Source organism: Panthera pardus, unplaced genomic scaffold (assembly GCF_024362965.1).
Source record: "Panthera pardus isolate Hobbes unplaced genomic scaffold, ASM2436296v1 HiC_scaffold_16, whole genome shotgun sequence".
NCBI lineage: Eukaryota > Metazoa > Chordata > Mammalia > Carnivora > Felidae > Panthera > Panthera pardus.
Window position 1 is genome coordinate 41,714,821 of NW_026526721.1, and position 18,751 is coordinate 41,733,571.

Genomic DNA, 18,751 nt, shown 5'->3' on the forward strand with positions numbered 1-18,751 from the left:
GTAAGACTTTTTCTTTCATATATGAGATTTGTCAGCTCCTATCACAGGATTTCTGGAGAAAGTGTGGCTTCAGATTGGCTAATTTAGAAACTTGTTTTTTCCTTCAAAGTCATAAGTTGGCTACAGAAATTCTAGGCATCGTGATGTTACTCAGCAACATACAAAGACACAAAGCTTATTCGTTTTTTAAGATTGAAAAAACTTTCCAGGAAATGCCTCAACAGATGTCTCTTTACTTTGTATTCACCGGGTCTACATCACATGCCCACGCCTGAGTCAATCAATGTCATGGGAAATGGATCCTTTCTGAGTGGCTTACACTGTATTTGTTCCCTGGTCAAATCAATGTCAATATGTGAATTAGATCTGTTTTTTAGACGGAAATAAGGGAAATGGATGTCAGGATGGCTTTTGAGAATGACTACCAATACCTTGTGATGCTAAAATCTCTAAGGCATTTTCTTATGTTTTTGCATAATGTGTATTATCAAAATACAAATGGAAATGTATTGGTTCTGCTAATATCATAAAGGCAACTAATTGCCCGCTTTGAGTGTTATTCTGTTAGTGATATCTGTTATGTGATATAATGATGTCATGTATGTATGAGCATATATAGAAATAAATAAAAATTAAATATATATATATGCATATATACATGAGCAAATATAGAAAATAATTAGAAACATGGCAATAAGATAAAGAATGGAGTGTTAAAATGGGGGTTTTCTTTTTTAGGTGAATAAAACACAGGCAGTATAAACAAGGAAAAATAATGTAGTGATGGCATTACCAAGAAAGAGAAATTAATGAGGGCTCAGACTATAGTGGAAGACTTTTCAGATGCAGACACTGAATCCAATAGTGAAGTTTAGGTGGACTTCAAATAGAGGAACTATTTACTAGAGAAGTAAAACAGTAGTAGTGGTGAAAACAGAAAGAACAGATATATGGAAACAGGGATGAGATAAGTGCATGGAATCTGGTTTGAGGGTAGTGGAGAGTTGGAGGCATATAGACCCAGTTTGATAAGTCTGAGTTCAAGATCAGAAAGCTCACCCCTTCATACTGCTGTTTCTACAAATCAAACAAAAGGTGCCTATGGAAAGATGACTGTGGGGGACAAAAAAAAAAACCTCTTAATTTTGTTCCAATAACAGACTCACTGTCTTATTTACTCACATCGACTTTGAGTAAGCTGCTTAACTCCTCTCTATCATCATTTATAAATGGGAACAATTTTCTCACCTATTGCCCAGAATCGTTGACAATGCAATTAGCAAAAGCATCTTAAAACATCTTGCATAAATCGTCAGCTATTAATAGGTGATTAATGAATACTAGTATGTATTTATAATACTATCAGTTACTTCCTGTGACATGTACATGCGTATAAGTAGATGAATAGATATAATGTGATCTTATCAATAGCTCCGGGTAAACACTTGAATATTCTTGGCACATGAAGTTAATGTGCTAACAGTATTGAGACTCAAAAGAGTCTCAAATTGAAAATTAAATTACAAATCAGGTGAAAATCTTTCCAATGAGAAATCTCTCTTTATGTTATGGTGATTTGTAAGAGTGACCATTTTAAGCTAACTTTAGAGATTACATCAAACACTAATGTATGTGTTATGAAAATATGTGGACTAACACCATTTTTAAATTTGTGGTATCAGCACAAAAATAGTATTTTGTAAAGTCACAACTGTATGCAAGTGTTTGAAGCTAAGAAACTATTATTGTAATGAATTGAATCTTCACGGGTTCTTTGGGAAGTATGCTGTGTTAAAATTTCACTTAAAGGATGAATTTAAGAATGGTTGAAATAAAAAGCAGATGATTCCTTTGAAAAGAATCCACCAAGATATCAATGTGCGCCATATCACTTTAAGTCTGAACTTAATAGCACCGCACAGTCTTAAAAATAGCTAAATCAAGGATGAGTCTTGACATGACTGCATGTTGCTAATTCATACCTGATAATAAACAAGCAGCTCCATCTGTTGTGTGGTGGAGTTCTCTGCAGACCTCACAGACTCATGTTTTACGTGTCAGTGTTCAGGTGTAAATCAGAGAGGGCCACCCAATCACTTTGGAAACCGAAGCTTTGTTTAAACTAAATAAGAGTGCGTCCAACCTGACAGTCTGTGTGGATTATTTCTAAGTTTATTGCATTGTGTGGCATTACCTCACCAGATAAAACTTTCCATTGTTCTCATTTCAGGTTGCCTATTTAAATTCAGGTGTCCCGCTCCCTCCCCCCTCCCCGACACACTTCATGTATTTCAATTTTATTTTCACATGTGCTAATTCACTTAAAAATTCTATTTTATGTACACCTCATTATTTAAATTTCTCTTCTTGGGGCGCCTGGGTGGCTCAGTCAGTTAAGCGTCCGACTTCAGCTCAGGTCATGATCTCACGGTCCTGTGAGTTCGAGCCCCGCGTCGGGCTCTGTGCTGACAGCTCAGAGCCTGGAGCCTGTTTCAGATTCTGTGTCTCCCTCTCTCTCTGTTCATGCTCTGTCATGCTCCCCTGTTCATGCTCTGTCTCTCTCTGTCTCAAAAATAAACGTTAAAAAAAAAATTTTTTTTTTTTAAAATAAAAATAAATTTCTCTTCTTAACAAAAGGCCAATTGACTGTCATGTATCATGGAGTTTGCCTGAGAACAACTACAAAAGCATTTTCTTTCGTAATTTTTAATTTCTTTTTTTTCTCTACAACATAAGTAAATCAAACTGCTTCTCTGGGTGGAAACAGTGACATTTATTGTTTATAATAAAAAAAAGTTAACTCTTATCCTTACCAGAAAACTAAAAGAAATAGCTAGAGTTAAAAGGCCAAATTATCACATTGTTCATTTCCCTAAACAGATACCTGTTAGTCTATAGAACATACCTCAATAAATCTATGCAAGTACTTTTATGTGTCTATGGTTGCATATTTAAAGTAAAAATTGATTTAAATTTTTTTCTTTATTCCTTAAGTATCTCTTGGAAATTTATTAAGTATTAGGCACTGGGTTAAGCTCTAGACATACAAGTCCCAAATAATAAACACTCCCTGTACTTCTAGCGGGAATATACTACTTAGTTTGGAAAATGAACAAATAAGACTATGTAGGCATCTATTGATTTGTGAAAAGAAAAAAGTACACTCAGAAAAACTGCAATGTATACACATGTAAAATCTTTCTTGTTTTGTTTTGTTTTTTAGCTCAGTATTTACCAATGTTTGTAAGAATGAAAAGTACTGAGGGAAAGTTTTAGAGTACATGTTAGTTCATGAAGGACAAAGAGGAAAAAATTGTAAGAAATATTTAATTGAAGGCAATGACTCCTAGGACAGACTTCTTGGCAGTAAAAAATTCACATATTGGTCTTGATTCCAATATGACATTGCTCCAAAATGTCTGGGTTTTTTCCCTTTATTTTGTTAGTCATAAAATCCACTAAATATAGTAATTTGGATGAACAAATATGTGTTTTTAAATCAGAAATACTCCTGGGATAATTATTAATCCCATTAGGGTAAAAAAGAACAAAACCACACTGATTTCTTGCTGTAACTTGACATTAGCAATATCACAAAATGGAACATGTTGGTGGGAAAGGAGAGGCAGATAATTTTGGAATAGTGTAAATTTTGCCAAGAATGGGTCAGACTAGGGTAGTTCTTCAGGGTGGTTTAGAGCTTATGAGGTCTCATGAGAAAACAGAGGAAAAGCAGAGCTGGAAAGGGGAAAAGGCTATCACCAATGGAATCAAAACAAAACTGGCCAGAAAAGGAAGAGGCCATTTTCTCCTTATAGCCTTTCTCCAGAGACTGGGGAGTAATAGGCACAAACTGTCAGCCAAATAATGGGTTAAAGCAGCTATTTGTGGGCTTGCTTGGGAAACACTAACGTTTAGCCTAGTTTATACATAAAAATATGTTCTTAGTCCCAAACAACTGACTCATAACTGTACTTTTGGAATACAATCCATTCATAAATTGTGGTCTCCTCCTATAATTACATTCAGACAAAAATCCTGTGACTCATAAACAAATTAAACAAATAATTTCCTTCCCAAACATCTGTTAGTATGAATTTAAATCTTGTACACCAGCCACAAGATGCCTTATAATAACATATGTGGTACAAGCTTAGCATATGAACAACATGAAGTCATGAGTTCTTATGGACCGGGTTAGTCATGATTAACCATTTATTCATAACCTTTTTCCAAAGATTTTAGTTGGGACTTTTTAGAGCAGTAGATGGTAACTTCATTTCTTTCTTGGGCCATCTGGAGGAAACATTAATTTTGAAGATAATAAACTCTTGGACTATTACTAGTGACCTTGTCTTTCATTTTACAATATTCCCCCAAATTCCATTACATTTTTATAGTTTAAATTAACTAAATCCATTTGAAGTAGCAACTCTACTGCAGAGAATAAATCTAATAGTTACTTACTGTCACAGACTTAGGAGCTAGTTAGTTCCAGATAACATAGATATAATGTAAATAAAGGATGTCACTATATTGAATGTTTAAGTAATTAATTAATAAGGAGCCAGCTCTCTGGAACAAATTGCCAAAGCCAGCATTCTAAAGTGATAATGAAAAAAAAAGTTATTATATCATATGATAATAATACTTGTTAATATTCAGTGCTTATAATATTCTGGATCTGTTCTGTTTCTATATGGAAACATATCACTTAATTCTAAGAAAAATCTATATGATAATTACTAGATTTATGACAGTCTTAAAGTGAAGGAAATGCAGGAGAAAAAGATTAAGCATCTTATTCAAGGTTATATAGCTAAATGGCTCAAGTTTTACAGCTAAGTGATTGACTATATGTACATCATTAATGTGAGTAAAAGAAATATTTTGTGTAATGTTTGAAAACATAGATGCTACATCAAAGTATATGTTAAGCAGTTTAGAAGCTTTTCGAGGAATTTAGGATTTTCCTTTGTTACATTATGTCCAGGAGCCCCTAACTTCAAAGGCTATATTGTAGAGATTATTTTTCTACACTTTTATTTTTAAGAACCCCTTTGTTATGTTAAATAAAAATTATTTGAGTCTCTTCAGTAAAATGCACTTTTGCAGATTCTGTAGGAATTTTGTAGGAATTGAGAAAGATGGGAAGGAAGGAAGGAAAAAAGGAAGGAAGGAAAGTAAGGAGACCTAATGAAAAAAAATTATTTGAGTTGTTTCAAAGTAGACATGTCTCCTCAATGCCACACCCACTCAGGAAATTAACAAATATCTGTCATACAGTGTAGTAGATAACAAATGTCACAACAATGGATGTAGTGGAGCCTGGGTGGCTCAGTTGGTTAAGCTTCCAGACTCTTGATTTCACCTGAAGTCATAATCTCACCATTGGTGAGTTTGAGCCCTGCATGGGGCTCCACACTGACAGTGCAGAGCCTGCTTGGGATCCTGTCTCTGCCTCTCATCTGCTCTTGCTGTCTTCCTCTCAAAAATAAATAAGTAAACTTTAGAAAAAAAAAGAATATAAGTAAATAAAGTGAGCAGCCAAAGGCAATAAAATACATGCAGTTACCAACCCAGAGAAAAAGGCCTTGAAAGATGAATATATTTAGCTAGTTAAAACATGGGCATGCTAATCTACAAATTACCTCAGAAAGTATTGACAATCAAGCCAACCTCTATGTTATGATATCCATTTCCTCAGTAGTGCTAGAACTTTAAAACTTTTTACCTTCTTCTCTACATCCTTCCTGCTTTTTAAAAATTCTTGTGATGTGTTTTAGATCAGTCATGTTCAGTCACTTTTCATGTGAATATTTATCAACATGTTTATCCTTTCTTTCAATATCCTTTATTCTTCCTTGGTATAGTCATATGACAGAATATAATATAACAATGAACTTTTGAATGAATATAATGTAATATGAACTTTTTTTATTAAAAGAAATCATATGAGGGACTCCTGGGTGGCTCAGTCAGTTAAGCTTCCAACTCTTGATTTTGGCTTAGGTCATGATCTCACAGTCATGAGATCAAGCCCCGCATCAGGCTCTGCACTGAGCTTCATGCCTGCTTGGGAATCTCTCTCTCTCTCCCTCTGCCCCTCCCCTGCTCACTCTCTCTCTCTCTCTCTTAACTAAATGAATAAGTAAATAAATTAAACTTAAAAAATCAGATAAAATTTTAAGTATAACATTTCTACATAACGTCTTTTTTTTTTTTCATTTAGTTATTTATTTTGAGAGAGCAGGGGAGGAGCAAAGAGAAGAGAGAAAGCTTGCTTGAGATAAGCTAGCTCTGTACTGCCAGTGCAAAGCCCGATGCAGGGCTCAATCCCATCAACTGTGAGATCATGACCTGGGTTGAAACCAAGAGTTGGATGCTCAACCAACTTAGCTACCCAGGTGGCCCTGTAAAGTCCTGTTCTCACAGGGCACAGATGCTAACACTGTCTTTACAAAATTATTGTGAGGAACTCTGAAGACAGTGCGTATGAAACACTTTAAAGTTGATAAACTTTATTATTATAAAGTAGTTTTATATATAACAAGCTAATATCTAGGAAAAATGAATTTTTAATTTGCTTTAATATACTGCATTCTCTAAGAAAGTGTCAAATAGTCAAATGTATTATATTCTAAATTTATGAATAGAGTCATAAAATAAACTAAGGGAACAAGTTACAGAGTCTAACCTCAAACTGCATTAAAAATACTGCACAATATCTAATGCTTGCACAGTTAGAAAATGATTATGTTCTCAAAGTTTCTACTTACAAATGAAAGATAAAATGCTTACTCACAGCTGAAGAAAATAATCTAGTATACATATAAAAATGAAAAAGTGATCATTATGTATCAGTTAAAATTTCACATTGTGTTTTTATTAAAATATTGGCTTCAAATTCTTAGAGGACTTTCCTTCACTTGCATAAAACCATTTTAAAAGCCTCAAAAGTTATTCAGTAGCTGTTAACTTAGGTTTACGATGGATACTAATAGATTTACTTTGAATTTAAAAAAATGGGTCAATCAATACATATTTCCTGAATTCCAATTATGTTATGCTGTGAGTAAGATTTTAGTGGCATGTTAAATGAAAAATTTAGATTGAGACCCGATGGAGATAATTACAGCATTCCAATTACTGACTCACACATCAAATTATAAAAATTAAGTATCTAAAACCAGTTTGGTGATATTTAATCCCTCTGCCCACAGCTAGAACCTAAGGGCTGGAGATTTAAGGAAGCATTTAGAAGGGTGCTATTTGTGTTCTGGGAGTGTTACCTCTTCCTCCAGAGGGAAGGAGTAAGGTGTGCTTTTTCTTCCCTTTAGCCTAAAGAGAGGAGTTTCAACAGGGTCTCCCAGAGAGTGAAATGTGGGCTCCCAGCAGGTGGGAGCCTGCTGCAATGGTAACTCCCGCTGGAAAATCTAAAGCAGTTTCATGCTCACATTACACAAATCAGAGAGATAGTATTCAAAGAATGTATATGTGTGTGTGTGTGTGTGTGTGTGTGTGTGTGTATGTTTGTATTTATAAATTTTAATTATATATGTGTCATTTTAAATAACAGATTTACTTTTTTTTCAATGAGATAGCTAAAAACTGGTATTTTATTTTGCCTTGTTGCATTTCACTATATAAAAGCAAAGAGCAAACAGGGAAGAGGGGATGGGGGAGGGGAAAAGGGAGAAATATAATTAGTGTTTTACTGATAGTCAATTTACTAATAAATGGTGAGTAAAAAGAAAAATAGTGCCTTTTTAAGAGGATAAAGCAAATGAACCCTGAAATCCTCAGAGAGACAAGAAATCACACTGAAGAACCACATCAGTCAAAGCAAATTATTTTTCCCAGAATTCTTTATTTGGAATTCTAATGCTGTAATTGAAGCAAGAGGAAGGTAGTGGGGTCTGTAACAGCCAATCATGGTTTGGGAAATAATCCATAATGGTCAACCTTGCAGACGACAGAAGGACAGAAGCTGGTGAAATCTTAATTTTATTTAGTCCTATGCTTACAAAACCTAAGGGAAGAAATGTTGGATGCATGTTTTTCAATATTAGGTAGAAAAAAAATATTCTAACACAACAGACGGAGTGATGAGTGCGTTTCTAATATGTAAAAGTTTTTATTGCTTCAAATAAGAATAGTTTCATCTAAATTCCTCTATGGCAGAAATATGATGTTATAGATACTTTTTTTTCTTTTATATTACAGATACTTTTCTTTTAAATTGCAGATACTTTGGGTCACCTGGTTGGCTCAGTCGGTTGAGTGTCCGACTTCGGCTCAGGTCGTGATCTCACCCTTCGTGAGATTTCAAGCCCCGCATCAGGCTGCTGTCAGCACAGAGCCTGCTTGGGATCCTCTGTACCCCTCTCTCTCTGCCCCTCTCCCACTTGTGCTCACTCTGTCTCAAAAATAATAAAAATAAACATTTAAATTGCAGATACTTTTTCAATTGAATTCTGGCCTCTTGCAAGTACACTGAACACAATAGTTTTCTTTAAATGAATAAATACATACACATGAGTTATAAAAAGTGAACACATGTTAAATAAGATTTTGAGATTTTTCATAACAGGGGCTAAAAAGCAACGGCAACTATACTTAGGGTATTTTCCACATATATTTATTTTAATCATATAATTTGCACAATTTGCCATGCTGGACTTAGACCCTCAGAATGTTTGGTCAGGAGGGAACATTACACATTGTGAAATCTAACCTCCAACTATATTCATATTATGGTTCCAGGAAATAACTAGTTGTGCTTGATATCTAATATCATACAGTACATGGTAAGAAACACTTGGGTTAGTTCTGAGATACTTCTGTCTACTTCAAGGGCAGGGAATAAAAAGGGAGGGAAAGAGACAACAATGGTACCAACCTAGGAGAAAATGAGGTTTCACTATAAGAGTATCTATCTATCCTGGGAAGTTGAACCCTTTGTGTGAAGGTTAGCTCAGGAGATGCAGGTTCTATTTATCTGCAAGAAGATACATTAATAACAATACTTCCCTAGGGGCCAAAAATCAACCCATTCAATTAGGATTGACAGAGAAGATATAAAACACATAGTTACATTTTAATTTCAGATAAGCAACTGTTCTTCTTTTAGTAGCAATGTATCTCATGCAATATTTGGAACATACACTAAAAAACTCATTTGCTTTTTATCTGAAATCAAAATGTAACTGGGTTTACTATATTTTCATTTGGTAAATCTGGGAACCCTGCATTCAGGGCATTTCCTGGAGAGCAGGAATGTAGTTGGGTCTAAGCACAAAAACAGACACCAGTGTCTCTAAAAGCTCCCTGGGAAAGACGATGTCCTCAATGATTGGGTGGTTACAAAAGAATATTTATTTACTTCTTTTTTTCTTTTTTTTAAATATAATTTATTGGTGAGTTGGCTAACATACAGTATATACAGTGTGTTCTTGATTTGGGGGGTAGATTCCTATGATTCATCGCTTACATACAACATCCAGTGCTCATCCCAACAAATGCCCTCCTCGGTGCCCATCACCTATTTTCCCCTCTCTCCTGCAGCCCCCCATTAAAGCTCCAGTAACTAAAAAATTATCTATGACAATATTTACAAACTTTTAAAATTTTTTCTTAAATTTAACTATGGAGTAAGAATATCTTTATGCCATTTTCCAGATACCTCTTAAGAATTCTGAGGGGGGAAAAAAGAACAGGTCAACAGGCAATACAGCTATTTTCTATTAAAATAAATACCTACAGAAAAAGTAATTGTAAGACAATGATGTGGCCATTAAAACAAAAAGTCATGGTCTTTCAATTTAAAATTACGTACTCTTACCACATAATACATGCCTGGTTAGGTTAATGCAACAGGTTTTAAATCAATCATCTGTTGAGTAAACTTCAATTCTTGCCTTTTAGGCAAGGAGGTTACAGTCTTTCTTTTGTTGACTTTGTTGGGTGCTTCATAGAGAGCATGAAATAGATTAATTATGAGGTTGAAGTAATGCCAACATAATGATTTCTACTCATATTCTCGGTCCCAACCCGTGTAGATGTTTCATTATAATGTAAATTTGACTTAATTATTTGATTATTTACAAAGATAAAAAGTGATGATGAGACAAAGTAATGTTCCATGTGTCATTACTCTTTTTCGTTGACATTTTTGGTTCAATTTAATACCATGAGCTTTGTCTCCACAGGATGGTTTGGGTGCTTTTGGGCATTGTAGCAAAGGTGAGAAGGGGACAGAGTTGGGACCCTGGAACAAAAAAGAGATTCGCCTAGGTTCCAAGTTTGGGCCGGATTAGTCCAGGTGGGTGGTAGTGACTACCTTGGCCTGCTCAATTAACTAACTGCCAGCCAATGATACGGTGAGAAATTCCGTTTTAGATTTTAAGTCACAGTTTTCCATTCATCTTCACATCTGCACAATAACTCTGTAAGCTAGATTAAAAATGAACAAACCATGGTTCAAAGTATTTAAGTAAATTCTGATAATTGCATAGCCTGACAGAAGCCTTATAAAACTTCATTCCTGGCCTTCCCATACAAGAAGTCAAGCTCTTTAATCATATTTTCTAACCAATGTCTTACGATTTTTTTCACTTGTCAGCCTCAGGAAAATCTAATTTGTTTTCAATTCTTACAGGATTTAGAATCCTACAAATAGGCGAGTCCCTGACTACCGGGGTGGGGGGGGTGGGGGTGGGGGGACGGTGGGGAGTATGACTTGGCATGTAGGAGGAGATCTTTGTGGTGATGCTGTGGTTCTGCAACTTAATTGCATTGGTGGTCATAGGATTCCACAGGACATAAAATAGCATAGAGCTTTATGCTTCACCAATATCAGTTTTCTAGTTTTGACATACTACTGTAATTAGCTACAGTATAACCATTGGGCAAACTACACCAGACCTCTCTGCACTATTTTTATAACTTCCTGTGAAGCCCTGATTGTTTCCCAATAAAATGTTTAACAAGTTACCCTATCTCATAGTCCTAGCAATTGAGATGACAGGTGACTTTCCAAGCCTCATGCCAGACACAGCTTATTCTGACCCTTATCTTACAGACATTCCTGGGGAATTTTCAACGTCTACCTGTAAGCAGAAAGTGTTAGGGACCCATGGAAAACCTTCTTGACATAAGTCATTTTAGGCCCCTCGCCATCTTGTGATCTATGTCTGACCAGAACTACTTGCCCAAAGCATATTTCTTGCAGGACTTCCTAGGATACACAAAAGAATAGAACCAGGAGATAATGATTTTAAGGGAACAAAAGAATGTATGAGCAAACAGCCCGTTTCAGGCCAGCGCAGATAACCTACTCATCTGGGACAATAGATCAGTGGTAAAACTCCCAATACTGGTGCAAAAGTAAAGATTTACTTGACACACCTTGTTGAGCTGTCTTGCAGGGTTTAAACCTCTGTGAGCACTCAAATATTGGACCAACTAAAGCCAGAGACTTGATGATGTTAACCCTTGCCAGCCCTCATGACTTCAGTCTGGACCTTAATATGACTTTTGCCCCAATTCCATGCTTAATTCCTCATTGCACTAGTCCTTTCATGAATATGTATGCACTCTTAGTTTGAAGCTTCCCCAATTTTGTTGCTTAAGAAGATGCTGCTTTGAGAAATATCTCCAGTGTTTTCTTTTTTACTTGTTGCAAGTAAAACCCTTCCTTTCTCTGTTCTCTGGCTTCCTTGTCTTTTGGCTCAACACACTTTCAGGTAACAAACCTAAACGTTGAATCTGTAGGGAAGGAAAAAAAAATTTTTCCTTCACCCTTCCAGGTTCTTGGTGGAGACCCTTCTGTAATAAAAAGACAGATTAACAGGGGAGGAAAAAAAAGCTTAATAACATATATGCTTAATAGCATATATTCAGGACAACACCCAGAAAGACGGAGCAACTGCCTTAAATAGCCCAAGCCACTATATTAGACACCATCTTCAACCAAAAACAAAAGATGTTGGGAGGGAGGGGGAAGCCAGTTGTGGGAGATTACCAGGAAAACACAGTAACGAAAGATAAAGTTGCTAGGCAGATTGAAGTCTTTGCCTTCTCCATTGATAAAAATTTCTAGAGATTTAGTCATCCTTCTCTTCCTGGTACAGAGAGGAAGAAGCCTTTAGAAATGGAAATTTATCTTATAAATGTATGCATGTCTTACAAAAGGGTAACTAACTTCTACTAGGTTTTCAGAGCTTCTCCGGTGTCTGCCATTTCTTAAAAATAACCAGGTCAAGATAATCCTCACGCCAAAAAAGGCATATATTTTAGGATTGCAATTTATGCTTCCCTTTCTATTTAAACTGGAATCTTTGTACATTCTGATTTTAACTGCCGAGGGAATATTAACCCTGCAATTGACCTCCCATATATTCATTATGGTACATTACTATGGGATGAATTGTGTCCCCCAAAATGATATGTTGATATCCTAATTCCTTGTACCTCTGAATGAGAACTAATTTGGAAATAGAATGATTACAGATTTAATCAAGTTAAGATATTTGATTAAGGTATTCAGTTAAGGTGAGCCCTAATCCAATATGATTGGTGCCTTTATCAGAAGAAGAGAAAAGACACAAAGACAAAGAGGGAAAACACCATGTGACAACAGAGACCAATTTTGCAATGACGCACCTATAAGCCAAGAAACTCTAAGGACTGACAGTCACCTCCCAAAGCTAGGGAAAGGTAAGGAAGTACTACTACTCTCCAGAGCTAGCAGAGAAGCATGACCATGTCTACACCTTAATTTTAGACATCCAGCCTCCAGAACTGAGTCAATAAATGCCTGTTGTTGTGAACCTACTAGATCATGGTAGTTAGTTACGGCGGCCCTAGGAAACTAATGCATGCCAGGAGGTCCATAAATTTGTGCCAGAGTACCATATTACTGTTTAGAAAAAGAATATTCATTATAGAGAAAATGAAAAAGGCATAAAACCACAGTATTTGATTCTTAAGACCTGTAGTAAAGCAAATCCTTTCAAACATGGTGTAAGAAAAATTTGAAGCATAATTAACACATGCCTTTTTCGTGTAAGGAAAAAGGCAAAATAGAAGCTGTGGCATTCATAAAACCATAACTTTTATGATAGTTTTTTTTAGCTGGGTTCACATTTTGTCTAACACAATACAAATCATGGGACAAATAATTTTTAAAAAACGGAAATCATTTATTGTTTATGAGATGCCAGATTTTTAATCAGGACCTTTAATTGAATATTTTCTCCTCCCACACACACACAGAATTATGCATCTGTAACAATAAAATCACAGCAGTTTGTTATATTATGAAAATGTGTTTGTTAATCAAAGAAAACATCAAGTTAATGTATTGTGTTGTGTTAATGTTTAGCTAATGGATACATTTTGTATTATGTGAGCATCTGCTGTGAGGCTTTTGTTAAAGAATTTTTTCAAAGAATTGCTGATTAAAATTAAAGCTACTGGATTTCAGTAGTTTCATGCAAATCTCTTAAAGGAAAAGGTATATGCCCTAAAATCTAAATCCTTTCTTTGATTAGCTCAATAAAATGAATGACTTTCTGACAAAGATGAATCACGTATTTTGATGGACATGTTTAAGTGCACATAAAAACTGGTTTTTAAGAAATGGTTACAATAAATGACCTGATTCATTTCATAAATAATAATTAAAGTTAATGCTAGACTTTTGATGGTAAAAAATGCATCCTGATAATCTCTCATATTTGCATGAGTTTTAACAAATCACCAAATGCTTTTGTATAAATTACCTCAACGTTGTCAGTAATACGGAGTCGGTTGATATTCTCTCTGGCTGATGAAACTGCATTAGAAGAGTAATGTGACTTTTTCAAGATATTTAAACTAATGAAAGGCAGAGATTTTACACTCCATTTCTAGTGCTTTTCATTTCTGTATAGATGGCTGTCAACCTACCATCATCTTACACTCTAATATGCTGTTTTCTGACCAAAATGCCCTCTCATTTTTTCTCTCTCTTTCTCCGATTACACCTGTTTTCCAGGGACATTTAAATACCTTTTGTTGGATCATTGTTCCATTGTTCCAGCTGTTCCACTGGCTAAATCTTCTGCCTAATTGTCCGCAACTTCTTTAACCTGGATAAATTATTATATTTGGTTCTCTCTATCATTGTACCTAGATAACCAATCACTGCAGGACAAAATGAAACAACTTGGAAATCAAAATCACTACAAATTTTTTAAAAATTTAATGTTTATTTATTTTTGAGAAAGAAAGCACGAGTGCGGCAGGGTCTGGGAGGAGCAGAGAGAGAGGGAAAGAGAGAAAGGGACAGAGGATCCAAAGCAGACTCTGCACTGACAGCTGTGGGGCTTGAACTCACGAACCATGAGATTATCATGACAGACCATTGGCCTAAATTGGGTAAAGGAAAGTGAGGATGTTATGTAAGTGAAGTAAAGTAAGATGATGGTTGAATTAATGTATGGTTAAATCTTTTAAATGTTTTTAAATAATCAGATTGTGTGTGTGTGCATGTGTATGTGTGTATTTTTATCATAATTAGATGCATTATTTTCCAAACATCAGAAGGTGCGGGCTAAGTGACGTAATTCAGGAATTTAGGAAAAACCCACAAATCTTATTCTTATGTATTGCAAATTTTCAAATATGTTAGAATTTTGGTTTTTAGACAAAGGTATTCCAATCTTAACCTACCATAAACTGTCTTGATCATTTACCTGTCTTTCTCTGACTTTATATCTTTTCATTTACATCTTTCATTAGTGGAATAACAGCTGTTCTATGATTGCTTCGTGTTAAGACTTTGTTACTTTGCTTTTAACAACAACATAGTCAAAAGATAACTTCTTAAAATATGCATCATTGGGTAAACATAAATAAAAAATTGTCCCTCCGACACAAAAATCTTGTTAAAATTTTAATTTAAATTAAACAGAGCTTTTGTCAGGGTCAAAATGACTTCCACTTTGCTAATGCAGTGACCAATTCTAGGGGAATATGTTGAATCATCCCAAGCATTTAATGTAGTTGATTACTCATCATTCGTGAAATGCTTCCTTCTCATGGCTTGATCCCCGTCCTACTTTGCTGACCACTGTTTTCTCATAGTGCTCCTTTGCTTGAGGGCTTACTCAGTACTTATTCTCTTCTTTATTTGTACTCACTTTTTGGGTGACTCATCCATTCTTGTGGTTTTAAATATAATTTATATTATGAAGATTTATAATATAATTTCCTTCTCTGACCCAGACCTCTTCCTGTGAACTCCAAATTCATATATCTAACATATTATTCAATATTTTCAATTAGATAGCTAATAAATTATTCAACCTTAACATATCCAAACACCACATTTTTTATTTCTCCTCTCAGAATTGCTTATTTTTGTTAATGACACCTTCACTATCCCAGGTATTGACTCTAAACATCCCGGAGTGTCCACCATGCCACTTTAATTTATCAGTATTTTCTGTTTGCTCCATCATCAAAATACAATCAAAATCCAGTTACTTCATCCAAATCCAACATAACACCTGTTTCTGTCCTGCCAAAATTCATATGTGGAAATCCTAAGCCCCCATTTTTTGTTTTTTTAACTTTTTAATATTTATTTATTTTTTTCAACTTTTTTTTTTATTTATTTTTGGGACAGAGAGAGACAGAGCATGAACAGGGGAGGGGCAGAGAGAGAGGGAGACACAGAATTGGAAACAGGCTCCAGGCTCCGAGCCATCAGCCCAGAGCCTGATGCGGGGCTCGAACTCATGGACCGCGAGATCGTGACCTGGCTGAAGTCGGAGGCTTAACCAACTGCGCCACCCAGGCCCCCCAATATTTATTTATTTTTGAGAGACAGAGACAGAGAGAGAGAGAGACAGAGTGTGAGCAGGGCAGGGACAGAGACAGGGGGAGAGACAGAATCTGAAGCAGGTTTCAGGCTCCCAACTGTCAGCACGGAGCCCAATGGGGGGCTAAAACTTGTGAACTACAGGATCATGATCTGAGCTAAAGTTGGTCGCTCAACCAACTGAGCCACCCAGGCACCCCGGTACATGGGACCTTTGGAGGTAATTAAGTCATGAGGGTAGAGGCTCATGACTGAGATTAATGCTTTCATAGTCACCAGAGAACTTCCTAGACCTTACTGCCTGTAAGGATATGTACAAGAAGTCTGCAATCTGGAAGAGGTTCTTACCTAACCATATTGACACATTGATTTCAAACTTCCACCCCCTAGAACTGTGAGAAATAAATTTCTGTTGCTTTTAACCTACCCACTCGGTGGTATTTTATTATAGTGGCCCAAATGGACTAAGACAGAAAATGTTCCCAACCCTCCACAATCACTTACCAGGATTATTGCTAGGGCCTTCTGAATATTCTTCCTGATTTTGCCCTTACTTCTCTAGAGTCTGTTGTGAGAGTCAGTTAATCCTTTTACAATATAAATCAGATCATATCACTGCTTTGTTGAAAAGATTTTGTTAGCTTCCCTTCTCACTTAGAATGAGAAGTCCTTACCAGGACCTACAAAGCTCTATCTACGTGGCTTGGCCCTGCCATCTCCCAGACCTCATCATCTCATCTCCAACTGTAATCCTCACTTACTCAGGACCAATCATAGCAACCTTCTTGTTCCTCAAACACCTCAAGTATGATTCCACTTAAGACCTCTGCACTTGTTCTCTTTGCCTGGGATGCTCTTCCTTGTGATATTCACATTCTTACCCCAAACTTCCTGCAGGTCTCTGATTAAAGGTCATTTTTCTGGAAAATCCTTCCCTAAAAATCCATTAGCAACCCCTACTCGGATACTTCTCTTCTGAAATTTATTTAAATGTACTGTACTCAAGTTTTCTTATCAAGTGTTACACTCAGTTTTTTCCTAAGAGAGGAGGTAACTAGCACTGTGGTCCAAGGGGCTAACCTAAACTTGACTTTGAATCAGACACAGATTGCCTGTGATTAGGCTTCTGGTTCAGGAATTTGAGTCTGACAATAGTCAGTGATCAAAGCCCAGAGACAGGTAGGTAGCCAATGGTAGTTCTGGGTGATCCCAGTGATGTGGAAGTTCAAATGAGTGGCCAGGGTCCAAGGACGCTGGTGTTACATTAGCTGGTCCTTCTAAGCGCAACACTGCCATAACCTAGCCAAGGAGCCCAGCCAACAAGCTTATCATTCAGTATAGCACCTCCCATTTTCAGGAAGGTACTAAAATGCTAGTCTAATCATGATGCAAATAAGACACAGATTGTAAAAATATTGCGAAAATTGGGTTAAGACTGTGAATCTGAATAAACCTAGAAGTTCAAGGTTCAACCCTGGCATATAAAATGTTGAACTGACAATAGTATGACAAATTTCAAGCTTCATAGGGCAGAGTACTTGAATCTACATATAAACTGCCAATGTTGGTCAGGATTATCTGAAACTGTCAAAGCAGGGTCTGTAAAACAGAGGCCTAAAATAGCCCTGGACTCGCTTAACATTCTTTGTTTCTTTAGGCTAGATTTACATTTTGGAGGAGGGGACTATAACTTATTATGCTAATATAATGTAATGAGTACAACAGGAATAATAAAATACATGAGGATTAAGGGCAGAGACAGCATATTTAATTCTCTTAGAATATCTATTTTGATTATATTACTGATAGGTACTTAGGATTCATGCTATACATATGTGTTGAGTTGAAGGTACTATATCTAGTTTAATATTTACCTGAAAAGTATTTTAAGTATATATGCAAAGATATTAACCAAAAATGTAGAAAAAAAAAGATAATTGAGTGTTACAAAGGAAACTTTACCATATGAAAATTAATGTCAGGTTACATTAAAAAGTAATATTAACTGGAAAAAGATTTAATGCATGTGGCAGACAAATAATACTATTAATCTTTTATGAGAACATACAGATCTTTAAGATGAAAACATATGCCCCTATGGAAAAATGTGCAAAAGGAATTAAAAGAAAATTACAAAAAATAAATGGAAATGACCCATGAACATTTGAAAGTTTTTAGCCTTATTAGCAATAAAAAAAAAGTGGAATAAAGTGAAAAAAATTTTTGTGTCTAAAACTAATGGTGTCTTAAGGTGGCTAAATTTAGGATAATTTCCCTCTCTGCCCTAGTGGTATAAATTGATACAACTTTCTAGAATTTCCTTTGACAAAATTATCAAGCGGCTTAAATATGTTTATAATATTTGACTCAGCAATTGTGCTTAGAATATTTTTACCCTGAAAATAGAAGAACCTTAGGTTTATAAAGACAACATTATTATTTGCAATAAGGAAAATTTATAATAGCGAAATCCAAGTAAGACTTTTGGAAATTTTTAATACACCAATTTTTATAATTTTTGCATTCTGTATAGTCACAAAATAGCATACCTTTAATAATAGCCAATAACAATGTACACTAATAGCTAATAATAATTTTTTAATTGTAAAGAACATGTTACAGAACAACGCAAAGTTATAAACCCATATATTGCAAAATAATTCACACATGCACAAAAGACAACACAAAGATAAACTAAATTGTGGATGATAGTTAAATTTAAAGATGGTAAGAATATTGTATTTCTTCATACTTTTCTCAATTTTCTATCCTCCTATAATAAACTTATTCTATTATACCAAAAAAATATATAATAAAGGTTTAAAAAAAAATTAGGCCTCAAAGAACAGAGAAAATAAACAAATGCCATGTTGTCCTATG